Here is a 20,456-nt window from a genome sequence, read left to right as displayed (position 1 = left end):
CAAGAGGCCAGCTCTGGAGGCAACCAGGGTTCCTGTGAGCTGTGCTGAGAGGAGGCCGGAGCCAGGGGTGCATTTGTAAGAGGGAATGGGATGGAAGAGGAGCCCCAGGCCAGGACAAGGAGCTAGACCAGCAGAGCAGGGAGGAAACCAGCTGTCCCTCCTGTCTGTGCCTAAGACCAGAAATGATGCGCGCAGGTTAGAAGGGCTCATCTTGGGAAAGCAAAAATGTCCTTCCTAGGGATAAAGGTGAACATGGGTCCAACATTTGCTATAGTGATGATCCTGTGAAAATTTCAAATTCCAAAAGATTTCAGGAAAAAATTTCTCCTGAGACAGCTTTATTTCCTTCATGGGAATTCAGAAGAAGAGCGACTTTAAAACAAATCTCATCTTTTTTTTTTTTTTTTAACAGATCACAGCATGAAAATCAATAGAAAACATGGGACTTACATACAATTCACAGCTTCATAAGTTATATTCAGCATTGTAATTTCTTAATTTTATGTACAATTTGTGCTCAATATGCTAATTCCATTTTTTAAAGGGAAGCTAGTACTATCATATTATTATTTCCAGTAAATGGGTACCTGACAGAAATAAAGTATGTGAATATATATTTATATAACCATTTTTACTTAAAACTATAGCCTTGCTTCATTTCAGGGATTCACTGCTATTGTGGCTTGTAAAGTTTTTGTTTTCAATATGAAATGTTGAAGTATTAGTGAATATTTGTGCTTTCATTTACATTTTTCTTTTACATACGGATAATAATTTTCCCACTTCTTTGAATTTTTTTTAAGACGGCAGTATATTCCAACAAAAATAAATGTTGTTGACATTAGTTCTACAGGTGCTTATAGATATTCCTCTAAAAGATTTTATTATTAAAGAAATTAGGAAAACCATGGGTCCAACAAAGAAATTTCTGTACAAGGACATCTTTGTGAGTTTTTGACAGGATGATGTTCATCAAGAAATTCCAAAGTTATCCCAAAGGAAATACACCCAAACTTATTTGGTTTGAAGATTTTAGTTTTACAGTGAATCCATTCACACCTTGTAGAACTACTTCTCGGCAAAAGAGCTTAAGAAATGCAGCTTTGCACTAATGGGCAAAATGACTGAATCTGTTCGTGATATCTTTGCAAAGCTATTGAGTCTAAAATTCTGGAGCTTGACAAAAGAGCTCTGGTTAGAATAACTGAGGCACGAGGGTGTCATAGTAGAAACTACATTCTTCCTGTTTTCCCTTACCCAGAGTGAAAAAGAATGGACAAGAGGGAGCTTTCACTTCCAAAAAGAGAATGCTCTTGTGTGGTGTGTATGTGTGTGTATAAGTAGTTTTGTTAGTGACTGCACATGTCCATGTTCTCATTTGTTTTTTTTCTCAGGATAAGACACATGCAGTGTCAACTGGCAACATTGTCAGTTTCTTGGACAGAGTGAGGGGCATGGAGGAGTGGGAAGATGGCTAGTCTTCCTTCATCTTCTTCAGAATTGGATTTTGCTGAAAATGAAGTACATATACACAATGGAATATTACTCAGCCATAAAGAAGAATAGAATTATAGCATTTGATAGTAAATAGGTGGAACTGGAGTCTATCATTCTAAGTGAAATATGCTAATCCAAAAAAACCAAAGGCCAAATGTCCTCTCTGATATGTAGATGCTAACCCACAACAAGGGAGGGTAGGGAGGAGAAGAATAGAAGTACTTTGGATTAGACAAAAAGGAATGGAGGGAAGGGAGGGAAGATGGGAATGGGAAAGATAGTAGAATGAATCGGACATAATTTTCCCATGTTCATATATGAATACATGACCAGTGTAACTCCATATCATGTACGACCACAAGAAGAGGCAGTTATACTCTATGTATGTATAATATATTAAAATATATTCTACTATCATGTATATCTAAAAAGAACAAATTAAATTTTTTTAAAGAATTGGGCTTTGCTATTTTGCTTGAAATAGTTAAAATCACCAGAATTCAGGCATATCAATAGTTAGATGTGAATCCAGAAAACACTCTACAAAGAGAATTATGCAAGATTTTTTCGTTACCTTCATTTTGAATCCTGTGTTTTCATTCTCTTATGTTGATACATATACACAAGAATTGGTAGTATTTGATTTGTGCATATGTCCAAACCTTAAATCAACAATTTGTTAACATCAATCTTTCCAAAATTAAACTGTTCCTAACTCTGAATGGGCTTACCTAGAAAGAAACATATTAAATATTAAAGCACTAGAGAGACTTTATAATTTAGTTGAATTTTTGTACCCGATTCTAGATTCTCCGTTCTCACACAAGCCCAGAACTATCTGTATTCCTTCAGCTGGAAGGACATTAATTCCTTATCACACGTCAAAAGTACACTGGTCTACTCTTTTCTACAGTTCTGTTTTTAAAGACTTCAGCTAAAATATTAAATGAAAAATTCCAGAAATAAACAACTTACATGTTTTAAATTCTGTGCTATGCTGAGTAGTGTGATGAGATCTCACATCATGCCACTCCATGCTTGCTGGTGCCCCTGGATTACCAGATCATGGAACATGGTGATATCACAGTGTGTGTGTGTGTGTGTGTGTGTGTGTGTGTGGCGGGGTGGGGGGAGGGTGCTCAAGTAACTCTATTTTACTTAACAATGGCCCCGAAGAGCATGAGTAGTAACATTGGCAATTTTATTATAGTATATTGTTATAATTGCCTTTTTCATTGTTTTTGTTATTAGTCTCTTACTGTGCTAATTTATGGCTAGAAGTATGGTACGTGTGTGCAAGGAAATGCATAGCATACAGGGTTTGGTACTCTTTGAGGTTTCCAGTTGCCCAATTCAGAAAGTTGCCAGGACAGAAGGATCCACAATTTTCTTTCCACAGCAATAATGTTTAGTTTTCCATATTTATTCCTATGCACTTGTGTGTACAATGGACGCTTTGTTATGCTGTGTCTGGCCAGTGTTTGCATCCCTTTACAACAGGCAGTAATTGCAGGTGGTACGTCATGTCCCTGGGAGTGAGGAATTGCTGGTTGTCGGAGTCTCTCTTTGGATCGTATTCTAGCCGGCACCACCATAACATATTCTACCTCCCGATCCCTCCAAAGTTCCCTAGTTAAATGACAGACTTAAGTTTTATTTGTTTCCTCTGATCCAACATGTTTATGTGAGAGCAGGTCTCGAAATACATGAAAGTCAGTTGCAGGGTGGTAATTATTGACCACAGTTCTCCACAGCACCTCCTGTGGTCAGAACATACACGCGTAATCACCCAGGACCGTGAAATCCTCTGACTGAAGGGCCAGAGGCTTTGCCATTTCACTCCACCCTCTGTGAGTCAGTGAAATGGATTGAATTATAAACCAGAAACCAGCACTTCAATTGGATGAAACTCATCCTAAAGAGGAAAGTGTCACTACATGTTGGCAGTTTATAAAATGTGATGATCTGCCTTAATCCATTGGAACCAACATGTCCTTAATAATAGCAACATTCTTTGTAAATTAAATAGCTATTTAAAAAAAAACCTGTCAGGATATGTTTATGCAGTGAGAACATGTGATCCTTGGCATTTTCATTGTGTCTAAAATACAGAAAAGCATTACCCATTTGGGGATTTGTAAAACGGTGCCAGCACCACAGTCTCTAAAGGTATGAACCCAAACAGCCAGAAATAAACCTAGAGCGATTTTCCATATCTTAAAGACCTGGGTCCCTGGTTGATGGTGTATGTCACAAGGTCATTGTATACTGGACTCCCCCCACCCCCACACACACATAAACAATCACTCAGCAAACATTGATTGTGTTCCAGGCACAGTGCTAGGCTGCAGCATAGAAAAGACTCTTACTAATCTACTTCCCCTTCTCTGCTGATTGTTTAACCCTTTCTAGTTAGTGACAAGACACCCTGGATGCTGCAGCTTCTCCTTCCCCTTCTTTCTCCTGTGAGAAGATCCTCTCTTTTGAGGGAGAGAATCTTTTTCTGGATCTTGTGGCTTCAAGGATGCCCTTGAAAAGGACACTTCTATCACAGAGAAATTAGTGAGAAGTAGGCTATGTTGTCGGATTAGCTGAAAAGGAACATAATTCCAGTACAGTGCTAAATTAAATATATAAACATATTTTCATATAATTCCCATAGAACTCAGGAGAAATTCCCTATGATCATGTTACAGTGGGTTAACAATTCTTTCACAAGGTTATTTAAGGACCTGATGTCTATAATAGGTAGGGATTATAACATGCAGTCACCCAAGACAGGCTTAAAATAATTTGGTACAATGGAAAAATTATCTGACATGTCTTACAGATAAACCACTACAAGAGTCATCTTAAAGTCAGGCTTTATCTTGAACACATCTGCTTATAACCTTGGCAATGACGTGTCAGAAGCAGACAGGATATGGCAAACTGGGAAGCCAAAAGTGTAATCAGGGGGCTTATTATAAGCAGATCTCACTTAATGGAATGTTATCAAGGGACTGCTGAAAACTGCAAATATTAAGCTCAAAATACTCTATGGTTGCTCTTTCATATTTGGAGGAAAGCAAATGAACAATGTAAGTCAGAGGTATGCTAAGTGTAGGCTGTGCCTGCACCTGTGGGTAGGAAGTTTAGTGAAAGCGAAACCCAGTTACACCCTGCTCATCCAGCAGCCATGCGCCCTAAGGGGAGGCTGAATCTGCCCAGAAGGGTGCCATTTCATATTTACCCAAAGGTTCTGTAAGGGGCGGTTCTGACAACAGCACCCTCATCTTCCCAAGACAGGTTTTTGGAACTGCTTTCAGGCCAGTGGAAATAGGGATTGGCCCGATTCACTAAGATTTGGGAAGGGCTGTCTGACAGAGAGGACGCCAGTTCCCCAGGTAAACTGGGCACACTCCAGTGATTGCAAGTTTCTAGGCAGTTCTGGGGGCGGCAGAGCATTGTTGCTCCGCCCACCTCCCTTTCCTGGAGAATTGTCAAGATCCAGGACGTCCCCAGAGCTAGAATAATTACTGAGTAACTTTGCCCTCAAGGCCATGTCTCCTGCACCTTGCCACCTGGGTCAGGGCTATAATGGAAAAGCCCAGTCCCAGAGCCCAGACCTACAGCTGCTGTCCGTACAATGTGAACACAGTGGCTTGTAAGAAATCCTAGGTTTTCGGTGAGAAATATCCAATACTGCTTCCATGAAATAAAGTTGGTTATCATTAATTTGTGACAGGTCCCATGTCTTAAGGAAACCCTCTTTTGTTTGTATGCGATATGAGAATATAAAAACACAAGAATGACCACGTTGCTCTACTATGTGTTTCCTAGCTCAAACACACATGCGCACATGTGTACACATGGCTACTGTCAGTAGCAGTAAAATTAAATGGGAGAAGCTATCTGGAAGTAGATAAAGAGGTGCACAATAGAGACTTTTTTTTTTTTTTGAGAAAGAGGCCTGGCAAATGGATTTTAAAATTCTGCTTCTATGACTACACTCCATTTATAAGCTGAAGGCATCAATAGTTGACATTGCTCGTAGCATACCAAGGGAAAATTCTGCAAAGGAAGTATCTATTCACTCATTACCCAAATGTAAATTATATGTGCTCTTGAAGTATGCCCTTTATTTAATTTTAATGCATTTTAAATTTTAATATGGATTACTCTACATGAATCACCCTCTTTGTTTTCAATGCCATTAGCACACAAAAATTGAGGAAGGGATTATATTTTCTGGTAATTCCAAGTATTTTATGAGAGATAGCACACAATATTGTATCTTCCATAGAGGAGGGGCTCAGTTTTGAGTGAAGCAATTTCAGTGTGATGTTAGCTAGGATCGACCAGGAGTAGGTAATGACTTCTATTTCCAGCTTGAAAGAATTCTTCTATTGCCATTCATATTAAAAAACAAAACAGGGGCTTGGGCTGTAGCTCAGTGGCAGAGCACTTATCTAGCATGTGTGAGGCACTGAGTTCGATCCTTAGCACCACATAAAAAGAAACAAAGGCATTCAATCTATCTACAACTACAAAATAATAATAATAATAATAATAATAATAATAATAATAATAATAATAATAAAACAAAACAAACAAAAAACCCAAAACCTTGGTTCTCAAAACAAACAAACAAAAAACCCAAAGCATAGTTTAATTTCATTTCTTTTTTTTTTTTAAGAATATTTTGGCACCTCTCTCAAAGACTTGTGCAATCAAAAAGATTCAAAGTCAGTTGTTTTAATTCAAAGCATTTTGATGTCTTGTTTAAGATCTGAAATTTTTCCATTTGAATAAACCCAGTGATTTGAAAAAATGTGTATTTGATACATGAACTATTTAAGTTAAGGGACAGAAAAAGTAGTATTAAAAGAAAAAAGTTGTATTAAAAGAAAAAGTTGTATTAAAAGAATAAGAGAGGTTCTGGGATGCAGCGCAGTGGTAGGATGCTTGCCCAGCATGCCTATGGCCCTGGGTTCTATCCCTAGCACCACAGAAAACACCAAACCAAGCAGAAAAATTGGGGGTCATGATTCGATGTGTGACTTTATGGATGAGAAAAGACAGGTACACAAGTAACTGTGATACAAGCAAGAACGTGAAAAATGTCACCCAAGAGACCTCCCCAAATTGAACTGGAAGATTATCAGGCAAGGCTGAGGCTGGAGGGGATATCTTATGGAAAGAAGTAAGAGACAGGACATGAATAAAGGCAGAGTGGTAGGATGGCTGACAGCCACTGAGTAGAGAGGAAGCCACATAAAGAGAGAAGTTGGAAAACAGGCTGCAGGATAAGTTGGATCCAGGCTGTGGAAAGACCTGAATGCTGGATATGGGCAGTGGCATCCTGCTAAATAGTGAGTGATCAGATATGGGGGTGGGGGAAAGGGGAGCTGGATTTGTACTGTTAACTGATCTTCTGCTCCCACAGTTAGGCCATTGAATGTGGAATTGGGCAGAGATGCTGTCAGTCAGCTCTCAGGAGCTGGTACAAGTCAGCTCCGGAACACCAGTGGAGGGGGGTCCATTGAAAGGTTGGAAAGGGATGAAATTGCAAAGAGATAGAACAGAAAAACCGAAGGCTAACACACAGGCCCAGACAGAACCCATGTATTATCTGCCGCGAAGAATAGTGAGGGCCGCTTGGTGACAGACAGGGGAGGAGCTACAAGTTAGAGAAATAGGAGCTCAAGATGAACAGAAGCCAAAGAAGGGAATATGCCAAAACTGAAGAAAGGCGGCTCAATAGGGACATTAAAAGAAATTCGAGGATTTTAGGAGAATAGCCTTTGGAACATGGTAGGGTCAAAGTTAAAACATGGGGGAGGAAGAACTGAGTCAGGCATCTAGGAGTTCATCAGCATCCATCATTGGGTCTTAGTCCAACAATTCCACCATCTAAAGGAAACACTGAAGAGGGAATTAATATAAGCATATGAATTAATCCAAAAAGACCAAGATAAAAATTCCACCACAAAGATTTTGGCAAACTCTCCACAACTCACCTGCTTTGTGATGCTTCAATCACTTTGCATTCATTCACCTCCATTTCTTGAATTTGTCCATTCAAAGAAAGCCTAAGGCTTATCTGTGAGCAATTACGTGTAAAATATGAAGTAAGGTAGGGAGTTCTAGTCACACATTGGAAATATTTTTCATAATTATTGAAAAATAAAGAGGTCCACTTAACTCTCACAAGGCCTGTTGGCATTGCCCATGTGAAACTGCCCAGGGGCTCCCCACCCCCTCCTCAGCCTTTCTTCATGGCTTCTCTCTAAAAAACAGAGCGCAGAAACTTCAGCCTTCCACAAGGTCTCCGTGTCCTTCACCTAAAGACCCTGAGGTTCAGTTCATACACTAAGGTGCTTTGGAGACTGAAAGAGCATGTGTTAGTAATTAGGCCGAGACTGATGGCTTTTTCCACCTTTAAACCATGAGAAAGCTTCCTAGATACAGGACACCTGATTATAGTTGAATTCAAAATTTAAAATACAGGTAATATTTTAATATAAGTATATCCCACACAGTATTTGGGATATACTTAAAAGCCTTCCCATGTAATATTTGGAACTGCACATTTGTATGCTAAAATCTGGCAACTCCACCCGTGAATGTTTCACCCACTTACATAAGCAACACACCCTTAGAGCGAGCGATAAAAATGTTTCAGACTCCAAACTTGCTACATAAGTTGCAGAGACCAGTGCAAAAATGAAAATGTGGGTCACCTTGTTCAAAAATTAAAACAGATTTTTAAGATGATGGCAGCAAAGCATTAAATCAAGCAAGAGGTCCTTCTTTTTTCAATTAAAGGAACGTTTAAATTTGTTCTTTTTAGTTGCACATGACAGTAGAGTTTATTTTTACATATTTATACAAACATGGAGTACATCTTGTTCTAATTGGGATCCCAGTACTGTGGTTGGACATGATACAGAGATTCACTGTGGTGCATTCATATCTGTATACAGGAAAGTTAAGTCAGATTCCTTCCATGATCTTCCCTTTTCCTGTCGCCCATCATTTCCCTTCATTCCCCTTTGTCTAATTCCCTAAACTTCTATTCTTCCCTCCCAACCCTTGTTTTGTGTTAACATCCACACACCAAAGAGAACATTCAACCTTTGGTTTTTTTGTGGGGATTGGCTTATTTCACTTGGCATGATAGTCTCTAGAGTCATCCATTTATTGGCAAATGTCAAAAAGTCATTCTTTTTATGGCTGAGTAATATTATATTGTGTAGATATACCACATTTTCTTTTCTAAAACATTAATTTATTAATTTATTTGTTCTAATTTGTTATACATGACAGCAGAATGCATTTCAGTTCATAGTACACAAATGGAGCACAATTTTTCATTTCTCTGGTTGTATACAAAGTAGAGTCACACTATTCATGTCTTCATACATGTACCTAGGATAATGATGTCCATCTCATTCCACCATCTTTCCTACCCCCATCTCTCCTCCCTTCCCCTCTCTACTCTTTGCCCAAACCAAGTTCCTCCATTCCTCCCATGCTCCCCCCACCCCCATTATGAATCATTATCCACTTATCAGAGAAAACATTCAGCATTTGGTTTTTCTGGATTGGCTTACTTTGCTTAGCATGATATTCTCCAACTCCATCCATTCACCTGCAAATGCCATGATTTTATTCTCTTTTAATGCTGAGTAATATTCCATTGTGTATATATACCACAGTTTCTTTATCCACTCATCTACTGAAGAGCATCTAGGTGGGGCACAATTTAGCTATTGTGAATTGTACTGCTACAAACATTGATGTACCACATTTTATGTATCCATTCATCTGTTGAAGAGCAACTCGGTTGGTTTCATAGCTTAGCTATTATGAACTGAGCTGCTATAAACATTGATGTGACTGTGTCACTATAGTATGCTGATTTTAAATCTTTTGGGTATATACTGAGGAGTGGGATAACTGGGTCTATTGTGGTTCCATTTCTAGTCTTTTTTAGGAATCACCAAACTGCTTTCCAAAGTGGTTGCATTAATTTGCAGTTCCACCAGCAACGTATGAGTGCACTCTTCCCCACATCCTCACCAACATTTAGTGTTACTTGTATTCATGATTGTTGCCATTCTGACTGCAGTGAGATGAACTTTCAGTATAGCTTTAATTTGCATTTCTCTCTTTTTTTCTATTTACTTTTTAAATTGATTTTTTTAAAAAATAAATGACAGTGGGATGCATTACAATTCTTATTACACATATACAGCACAATTTTTCATTTCTCTGGTTGTATATAAAGTATGTTGACACCCAATTCATGTCTTCATACATGTACTTTGGATAATGATGTCTATCACATTCCACCATCCTTGCTAATCCCCTGCCCCCTCCCTTTCCCTCCCACCCCTCTTCCCTATCTAGAATTCATCTATTCCTCCCATGCTCCTGTTCCCTACCCCACTATGAGTCAGCCTCCTTATATCAGAGAAAACATTCGGTATTTGTTTTTTGGGGATTGGCTAACTTCACTTAGCAATAGATGTTGAACATTTTTTCATATATTAATTGACCATTCATATTTCTTCTTCTGGGAAGTGTCTGTTCAGTTCCTTTTCCCATTTATTGATTGGGTTATTTGTGGGGTTTTTTTTGTGTGTTAAGTTTTTGAGTTCTTTATATATCCTGAAGATTAATGCTTTATCTGAGGTGCGGAGACAAAGATTTTTCTCCCATTCTGTAGTGTCCCTCTTCATGTCCTTGATTGTTTCCTTTTCTGTAAAGAAGCTTTTTAGTTTGATACCATCCATCTATTGATTCTTGATTTTACTTCTTACGCTTTTGGAGTCGTGTTGAGGAAGTTGGTTCATAAGTTGAGGTGATAGAAAGTTGGACCTACATTTTCTTCTAGTAGGCACAGAGTTTCTGGTCTAATGTCTAAGGCTTTGATTCACTTTGAGTTGAGCTTTGTGCAGAGTGAGATATAGGGGTTAAATTTTATTCTGCTACATAAGGATTTTCAGTTCTCCCAGCACCATTGAAGAGGCTATATTTTCTCCAGTGTATGTTTATGGTGCCTTTGTCTAGTATGAGATAACTGTATTTATGTGGGTTTGTCTCTGAGTCTTCTATTCTGCTCCATTGGTCCTCATGTCTGTTTTGGTGCCAATACCAAGCATGAGGTCCTTCTAAGCATGGGCCATTGGTGACTGTACAGGTCATATACTCAAGAAACTGATTATGTTATTATTATTTGTTTTGGTATGGTATGTTTTGCTATAGTAAAATTTAGAAATAGCTCCTCTTACATATGTAAAATAAATAGAAGGTCAATGTACTTCACCCTGGGGATTTGAATGAACCATTCTGAGTGAAAACTAAATTTGAAGTGGATCTTGATTATAAGGTAAACAAGGGTAGGGATTGTGTCTGACTTACACAGTGCTTTGTATAGTGCCCAACAGGTGGAAGTCAGTTGAAACTATGCTGAAAAACTGTCTTACGGGTACACATATAGAATGCATTAAAATTAAATAAAGGAAAAATCTTTGCTAGCTAACTGTGTGAATACAGGAATATTAGTGATCTCTTTGGATCTTTATTCTTCTGTAAACTCCAACAGTACAAAGATTAAGGGAGCTCATGCAGAACACGAGGTTCTAAGAGCATGAATATGTGCTGTTAACTGAATAATCAAACTTCCTCAAATTTGTTTATAAATACTTCCTTCCTATAAGGGTTACTCCACCCTTCCTCATTGGCTGTCAATTATTCCATCTGAGCCAACCCATAAACCTTTGGGTACAGCACAGGAACAAAAATGGAGGCCCATACACCATATGTCTAGGTATTTACAAGTTATAAATCAAGCTGACACAGGGGTAAATTAAATACATGCTGTCTTCCAATTTTGAAAGTATACATTCACAATGGCCTGGAAGGACAGTTTGGATTCAGAATTCTCACTTTCTTTGTGCAATATGCTGGGGAAGAGGTGCTGATCCCAGCCTCTGGCCCTTGGTGTATCAATTTTTTTCTCCCACCCCCACCTCTCACCCCCACCATGAAGATTTTCAAGCATATCTGTGGGGAGATCCTAGTTCAGCCTTCCTAGTTTCTTCCATACTTCTTTTAAATTGTCACATCTTGACCACCACTTAGGCTTACCAATGGTGACACCAGAGTGTAGGTACACTTTGTCCTCAGGAGAACAGACCAGGCAAAGTGATACACAGACTCTGGGTGAAGATTTAGGGACATCACAGCAGCCAATTCTAGAACCCCAGATACCTAGAGCATGGTATAGATATGAGCGTGGTGTGGACCAGGATCCTTATGCATATGACCTCCTTGATACTCAAACTTTTCATTCTGCAGGAAAGAGAATAATTCTAGGAGAGTTCTCAAAGAGATATCCAATGCTGGGGCCTCTTCTGCAGATCTAAAGGCAGTGTTTTTTGGTCCTCATCTAAACGATTAAGTATCATTTTTTAAAAAATGAGCTCCAAAGAAGTTATAGTCTTAAGCATGGTAAGGTAGGTTGGGAGTCTCTTAGACTTCTGACCATGGATGTGTGTGTGTTCACACATATGTGTATGGGTGTTGAATAGCTCCACAGGTCAGGATTTAGCAAAAGATGTTCTAATCTCTAACCAAGTATGGTTTATTCCTCCTCCTCCAGCTCTCTGTTCAATGCAGGGAATTCTGCCTTCACCTGCTTTTGTTTTTTGTTCTATATTCTTGCTAGATGAATTTGTCCATATCTAAGGCTTTAATATTATCTCTATTCCAATGATTTCACAATCTACATCTCTCACCTCTCTCCTGAGCTCCATATTCACTAATAGGCTTCTCCACCTGGGTAGACATATGGCCCAGGAAATTTTGCATATTCAAAAATCAACCCTTCATCTTGCTCCAGACTTTGCTATGTCCTGATTTGCTCCTTTAATGAGTTCCTTCTCTCAGTAAATGCTTCATCACCTAATCCTGTCTCACCAATTGCCCATAACCCCAAAGTTATCTTTGATTCTTTTCTTGACCTTGTCTCTTTTCCAATATTTTTCTCTCTCTTTTTTGTTTACTCTGTCTCCTTGGTATACCTCCTCTGTCTTGGATTTTTTACTTTTTAAAGCTCTTATTTCTTGCCTAGATTTCTGCATCCTTTTTCCCCAATCTTTTTTTTTTTTTTTCATTGCAAGAAGACTATGTATCTATCTATTTAGGTGTGAAGATTGAACCCAACTTGTATTCTACCACTGAGCTACACCCCCAACCCTAAGAGATTTTATTTATAAATGCTAGACAGTTATAAAAAGACTGAGGAAAGTCTCTATGTATTGATATATGCTGAGAGCCACGGCCGAGTCTGTATGGCCCCTGGCATTTTGCCAACAGTATTGATTGACAGGCGAGGCATTACTATCCGCCTCTGCCGCAACTTTTGAGTTCTGGCGCTATTTTGGAGTTCTCGTGGGGATTTCCGGGGATTCCCGGAGAGTTCCCATTGGTTGGGGAAGTGCAGGAGGAGGGATTTCCGGGAGAGATATTTCCGGCTGGGGGTTCCTGGACGAGCTGCTTGTCATTCGGGAGGATTCCCCGGGAGCTGTGTGAAGTGTTTTCCTGCAGTTCAAAAATAAAGTTTGTTCCTGCTTCAGTGGCTCGTGATTTGTGCCCAGCCAGACTGCAGCAGATACAGAAAAATCTTTTAAGATACATTATTAAGAAAAAAAAGTAAGGTGCATAACTGGAAATAGTTATATTTTATATAAGGAAAAAGGAAAAATAAGTTACTATATTTATATTTTTAGGAAACTAAAGAGGCTATCTGTTTAAATAGAGGTGTTTACAATGAGTGTTTTGGGGTAAAGATGGATTTGAGATAATTTATTGTATTCCCTTTGATTACTTTGCTTTTTTAAAAAAATGTGATTGTATAAAGTTCAAAAGTCAAAATTCAAAGCATTGAACATTTTAACCAATCATTATTGTGTACTACTATATAATTAATACATATTATAGTATGTAATAAATAAAAATGAAAAGTTAAAGAGTGAAAAACTAAAAAAGTCTTACATACCTAATCATGCCATTTCTTTGTTCAAACTATTTCTTGGGTCCACCATTACCTTTGGTACTAAGCAAAGACCATTTAGAGTGACAGAAATCCCTTAAGGATATGGACTTTCTCTACTTCTGCAGCCACATCTCTTCACACCCTATATGTCCCATACTATGCCTATATTAAATGTCATGATCATCCATGTCACATACTACAGTCTCTCATGTCCACATGTTTCTACAATTTGGAATCCCCATCCTGCCCAAGTTGGTCTGCCTGTTCACCTCAACTGAGTCTTCAAGACTTGTTTCAAAGACTTTTTTCTCCTAAATCGAATCAAGTGATCCTCTTCATTCCTTTGTAATCATTCTGCATCTTTCTATATTACTGTACTTCACTTTACTCTAATTATCAGTTTATTCCTGATCTAGGCTGTGGGCTTATTAAAGATGCAAACTCTCTCATGTTCATCTCTGAATCTCAAGTATACAGCAAAGGGCCTGGCACAAGACTGGTTAAATAAATCTATATATGGAAAATGAATGAAAGAATAAATGGATGGAGCTGGGTCTGGTGGCACACATTTGTAATCCCAGCAACTTGGGAGGCTGAGACAAGAGGACTGCAAATTAGAGGCCAGTCCCAGCAACTTAGCAAGGCCGTCAGAAATGTAGTAAGCTCCTTTCTCAAAGTAAAAAAATAAAATAGATTGGGGATGTAGCTCATTGGTAAAGTGCCCCTGAGTTAAATCCCCAGTACAAACAAAAATTTTCAAAAATATAGAATAAACGGATGCGTGAGTGAGTGAGTGAAGAATAAAGATATCTGCAATGCATTCATCTCCCCTGCAGGACCCTGTTGTGGTTGCAGATCAAGCACATGAGAGAGGGATGTTGCTTTGCACTTGTCTGACTACCTGACTTGCACAGTCTTGCCTCAAGTGCATCTACACCTATTCCAGGATGTTGTCTATTCCTCCTATCTAAATCAGAATCACCCTTTAAAATTGGTTCCAAGTATCTTCTGCCTTGATCTCAATAGTTCAGCTTTATATTTTTATTTTACTTCAGCTTTCTGAGAAAGAGTCAATTTCCCCAATGATTCTTCCAAATATTCCCTGGAGCAATTTCTGTTGAGAGGAATTATAAAACTCCCATCTTGGTCTCAGAGATCAGTCCTGGAATGAGAAGACAGAAGAAGGAAAAAATATTGTGGGTTTTCTTCATAAATAATGATCATGTGTAATGATCAAACATAGTATTTCATCCTCTAGCTAAAGCTGCCAAAGAGAAGAGGAGGGTAGTTCATCATTCTGGGAATTGAGATTTAAATCATTCCATAGTTCACAGAACATTGAGCTACACCCCCAACCCGAACCATCTAAAAAGAGCAATTTTAAAAGTTATTTTTTTTCTCTCTTTGTGATCCTGGGGAATTTTTTTTAATTTAAAAAATGTACTTTAATCATATTGGAATAAACATCCCTGGGAAGACATGATCTCTTTAAGTAAGGCCAAAAATTAATTTTGATTAGCAAAAGCTAAAGTAAAAGAGATCCGAGTTAATTCCCAGGTTTCAGCACTTTAATAATAAATTAACGAATGAAAAAAGATTGGTAACTCACTTTTTCAGCCAGCTTCTATGTAACCTGGATGCACCTGGGAGCAGCAGGTTAACCTGGAATTGAGCAGAACCCATCCCACTCATCTGCTTCCCAGGCAGCTGCAGCCCATTGCCCTGGGGCTGCCCTGGGGCCCTGCCAAGTGGTTGCTGCTCTGGCCTCCTGCTGGAAAAAGCCCGAAGGATTAAACCCTGGGACACTGGCTTCCTTTTCCTACAATCTTATTTTAGGGGAAAAGTTTTCTCTTTTAATGTTATTCTACTTATTTGGACCCTGGGCCCATTCATATGACAAGTTCATAAAAAGAATCTGATATTAAAAGGAGTTCTGTTCATAACATCATTGATAAAATTATCCTCTTGTATCCAACTGCTTGGCTTCAGCGTTTCAGGTAAGGTTTCATACTTTGCTTACTATTGTTTTGTAGAGAAGTAACAGAATTTGATTAGGATGCTTTTTAGAAACTTTAAAACAGAATTGAAAGATATGCACTCTGAAAGATGTGTTAAGGATTAGGATTTCCAACGTGCAGTGGAGGCACCCCAAATTAAATAACTTGCCCAAGGTCACCATGTGTTATAGTTTTGTACTGAGATTTCTGTACTCCTTAATGTTGTATACAAACTAAAATACCTCTCTCTCTCTCTCTCTCTCTCTCTCCCTCCCTCCCCCTCCCCCTCCCTTCCTCCCTCCCTCTCCCTCCCTCCCTCTCCCTCCCTCCCTCTCCCTCCCTCCCTCTCCCTCTCCCTCCCTCTCCCTCTCCCTCCCTCCCTCCCTCCCTCTCCCTCTCCCTCCCTCCCTCCCTCCCTCTCCCTCCCTCCCTCTCCTCTCCCTCCCTCTCCCTCTCCCTCCCTCCCTCCCTCTCCCTCTCCCTCTCCCTCCTCCCTCCCTCCCTCTCCCTCTCCCTCCCCCTGCCTCCCTCCCCCTCCCTTCCTCCCTCCCTCCCTCCCTCTCCCTCCCTCCCTCCCTCCCTCCCTCTCCCTCCCTCCCTCTCTCTCTCCCTCCCTCTCCCTCCCTCCCTCCCTCTCCCTCTCCCTCCCTCCCTCCCTCCCTCCCTCTCCCTCCCTCCCTCCCTCCCTCCCTCTCCCTCTCTCCCTCCCTCCCTCCCTCCCTCTCCCTCTCCCTTCCTCCCTCCCTCCCTCTCCCTCTCCCTCCCTCCCTCCCTCCCTCCCTCCCTCTCCCTCTCCCTCCCTCCCTCCCTCCCTCCCTCTCCCTCCCTCCCTCCCCCTCCCCCTCCCTCCCCCCCTCCCTCTCCCCCTCCCTCCCTCCCTCCCTCTCCCTCTCCCTTCCTCCCTCTCCCTCTCCCTTCCTCTCCCCCTCTCCCTCCCTCCCTCTCTCTCTCCCTCCCTCTCCCTCTCTCCTTCTCTTTCTCCCTCTCCCTCCCTCTCCCCCCTCTCTCTCCTCTCCCCTCTCCCCTCTCCTCCTCTTCTCTTCTCTTCTCTCTCCCTCCCTCACTCTTCCTCTCCCTCTCCCTCTCTCCTTCTCTCTCTCCCTCTCCCTCCCTCCCCCCAAAAAACTTTCTATTGCACAGTAGTCCCCCCCACTTATTCATGGGGAATGTTCCAAGATTCTCAATGGATGCCTGAAAGTGAATACTACTAAATCCTATATTTAGCATATTTTTTCCTATATAAGCAAACTTATGCCAAAGTTTCATTTATAAATTAAATACAGGAGATTAAAATAACAACTAACAATCAAGTAGTATAATTATTACAATATTCTTTAATAAAATTTAGGTAAACGTGGTTTATCTTTCTCAAAACATCTTCTTGTGTTGTATTCTTGTGATGACATGAGATAATACTTAAAACAAATACTTTGTGTCTTTTCTTTGTCCTAACCAAAATCACCAGCATCATTACATTTGCACTTGGTGTCATTATTCAGTAAAATAAAGGTTACTTGAACACAGAACTGAAATAGTTGGTGAGATAAGTGGATGTCTACCAAGTGACTAGTAGGCAGGCAGCATACACAGTGTGATGACGCTGGACAAAGGGATGAGTCACATTCCAGGCTGGGCCAGCACAAGATTCATCCTGCTGCTCAGAACAACAAACAATTTAAAACTTCTAAATTGTTTATTTCTCTAATTTTCCATATTATATTTTCGGACTATGGGATCCCCAACCATGGATAACGGGGGACAGCTATATGCAGTAGGGACGTATTTTGTTACCTATTATAAACTTAGCAAAAAAAAATGCTCTTTCTTATTTTTAAATGTCATAGTTATCAGGAATGTGAAGCCCACGAACATTTAAGTGTCTGTTTTTCTAAAGACCAAAGAATAGTTTTAATATAGATGTCAGCAAGTTTGAAAATCATCAGATAAACAAATGCAATGCCCATTTTCTTTTATTTATGCACAGAACAGCCATTTAGTTTCTCATAGCACATCTTTCTGATAAATTTGAGGGCAACTGACAGGTTTTGGTACTCTCTGGGGATGATTTGTGTTTCAAAAAGGTGATACCTACTGAGGAGATTTGCATTAAGAAATTAATTCATTTTTGGTAGAATTTCTAGCCAGATTTTCCTGAAGCACAGAAGCCATAGCGACTGATGCAAGGATATTTTCGTGTATGGCGAGGAGGCTGATTGTTGCATAACCTTTATACTTTGCTGAAGAGCAACCTCACCTCATCTCTCTCATCTCAGATCCCTGGCAGGCACTGGGATATGTTTTTCTGTGTGACTTGGCCATATGAACCCTCTTCCCTATTTCAATCAAGTTGGTCTATTATGACCATAGATCACAATCAGTGACTTTCAGTGGCCCATTATAAACCTCACCTGTGACGTGATTTGGGGCTGTTTCTAGAGTGGATCCCATAAGAAAATATTTGTTAGGTACTCTGGCAACTTCTGTCAGGCTTGAGCTCCCTGTCCTTGGCTGTGATATTGCTACTATAGGCCAAGGCAGCATGGATTGGAAGAGGTGTAAATCTGACAGCCAGAAGTCAAGAGAAGAAAGGAAATGAGCATCCATAATAGGTTTGTTTTGAGGGAAGACAGGAATAGTCATAATGAGTCCCCAAAAGGACATTTACTTAGAAGCAGATTTGAAACCTGGCATGCAAGGAGAGTTCTAGACTTAAATATAACTTCATTGCATTATCCAAGTGTGGATTTATGAGTTAGTTTTGAGAGTTAAATGAAAAGCTTTTCATAAAACAGTGGTTAGAATATAGAATCATTAGTTTTATCTATGCATTCCATTGAATTATTTAGTTTGCATGCTGTGGTTCGGCAGCATTCTCATACATAAATACAGAATAAATGTCCATCTAAGTACATTAAGAGGGCATTATCGATGCTTTAACATAGAAATTTGCATGTTTTGCTAATATCCAAAACCTTGCTTTTCCAACTTTTGATTATGGGGGGAGTTCTGCTTAAGGTAAAATTGCATCTGTGAGGTTAAAGATATTTCAAAATATATGATGCTGCTCAGTGATGTGAAAAGATTTGGTTTAGGGCTGACAAGAAACAAGGCTGAATTATTTTTTTTTAGAAAGAAATCAAGCAGTGAAAAAATGCAAGATAACTTTTCTGAGTGGTTTCCACTAAGTGTATTGGTCAACCCAATTCTTGAATGTTCTTTGGAATGGAGAGAAAGGTTGGTCATGCTCTGTAAATGGGAACCTAGCAGAGAAAAGAGTTGGACTCAGAACTGTGAACACCAACCAGCTCTTGGTGGGCAGCCAGTAACCTTCTTGTTGGAAATGCCCACATCTTTCCCAAACCATTTGGCTCACCTCCTGACGTAATTGCATCTGAAAGAGAAATATTTAAATGGGCTGGAGTAAGGGTAATGGAAGGATTTCAATTACCAAAGCGCGCACTGGATTACTTTAAGTGGCATAAATCGGCCTTAAGGCAGACTCTCAGATCAACCCCAGCATAGCTTTCCAATGCAATATGCATCTGCCCTCTCTGAAGGTAACTCTATGTGCTCTTAGGTAATGTAAAACAAAGGTTAGGAGTTGAGATGTAATTTGAGCAGAAATCTATTGGGAAACACGAATCATAGTTTTAAATGTGGAATAAGGCCAAAATGGTTGAGCATGCTAAAATAATGGTTAAGGGGCTCTAGCTAAGTTTGAAATGATATAAATGATTTTAAAAATTCATGAAAATGTATACTGAGAATTATTTGGAGGCACCAATAAAAAGCAGTTGCAAAGTTTGAGAGCAAAATGTAGTATCTTGTCTATCTAGCCGATAAAATCAGTAACATTGCATTTAAAAAGTTAGCAAAATATAATAGTAATTGTAATAGAATAGTAAATGCAGAGATGCATGTTTTGCTTTCTCGCTCTCCCATCAGTGGCCATGTGAGAGCAAAGCCTACTTATTTGAGTGCTGAGGGATTTAGCTGGATCTATTTCCAGTCACAGAGAGAGCAGGAGCTGCGTGGGTTGAACTATGCTGGGCTCTTTCCTATGACTTATTGTTCTCTCCTTTGCATCTTGCTTTTCTGCTTTCTTCTCATGTGGATACTCACCTCTTAAGAGGTGTTTCACCCTTTTTCCAGCCAAAGCCCTACCTCTGTTCCCACCATTATGAAACTCATTTTGACCACCTGCTGAGGTTCCTGACTAGACAGGATCCCAAATTCTCCTATTTCCTCCTGCAAGTAGCCTTATGTTCTGCTTTCTAAGCTCCTTGGCTACTTGGTCAAGTCAGGGAGGAATACGTATGCATTTTATATATGTTTTTTTGGAGAAGAAGCTGGTGGGATAAGACCACTTCCAAACAGCCTATACCTGGAAAAGAACAATGAAAAAAATATGATCATGGTCCCCAAATAGGTGTCTGTATTGATGGTAAAACAGACCAGAAAGGGAACCTAATGAATCTTGAAATGAAATATAGCTGGCACTTACCAATCACTTTCTGTTCTGTCAGACCTTGAATCCACTCCCTTTTCCTCTGTGACTGGATGAGACGTCATTAGACATGGATTGAAATGCCTTTCCCCATGCCTGCTTCATCAGCCTGACATCAAAGCCAGGCCACTGTGCTCCAGAGCCACATCTTAACCTTTACCCTCTTCCCTCTGAAAAAGGAGGTTTCATAAAGCAGTTGGGAAAGTAATTATTAACTAATATGTATTTTGGATATAATTAACCTTATGTTATTTTATACCACAGACCAAATGGAACCAGGAAAAGTGTTACATATTTTTAAGCAATGGAAAAACACTAGAAACCACAACACAGAGTTCATTTCAGCTCTGTAGGAATGATAATTTTCTAGTTGCTGAGCAATAGGAAATATTATAGAAAGTCACAT

General features: G+C 39.7%; 1 long non-coding RNA gene across 1 annotated transcript; it reads right to left on the bottom strand.

Annotated features, from left to right (window-relative positions):
- Window positions 1-18,706: 18,706 nt before the first annotated feature.
- On the bottom strand, window positions 18,707-20,204 carry LOC124096003 (uncharacterized). Its single transcript, XR_006852753.1, has 2 exons — window positions 20,048-20,204; window positions 18,707-18,934 (listed from the first exon to the last, which is right to left on the bottom strand). It is a non-coding gene; the product is annotated as an uncharacterized LOC124096003 (long non-coding RNA).
- Window positions 20,205-20,456: the final 252 nt, after the last annotated feature.

The sequence above is a fragment of the Marmota monax genome, unplaced genomic scaffold (assembly GCF_021218885.2).
Source record: "Marmota monax isolate L192 unplaced genomic scaffold, Marmota_monax_Labrador192_F-V1.1 WCK01_AAM20220418_F8-fsc00137, whole genome shotgun sequence".
NCBI classification, from domain to species: Eukaryota; Metazoa; Chordata; class Mammalia; order Rodentia; family Sciuridae; genus Marmota; species Marmota monax.
Note: the sequence above shows the minus strand (reverse complement) of the source record. Positions and strands in the feature narration are given on the sequence as shown.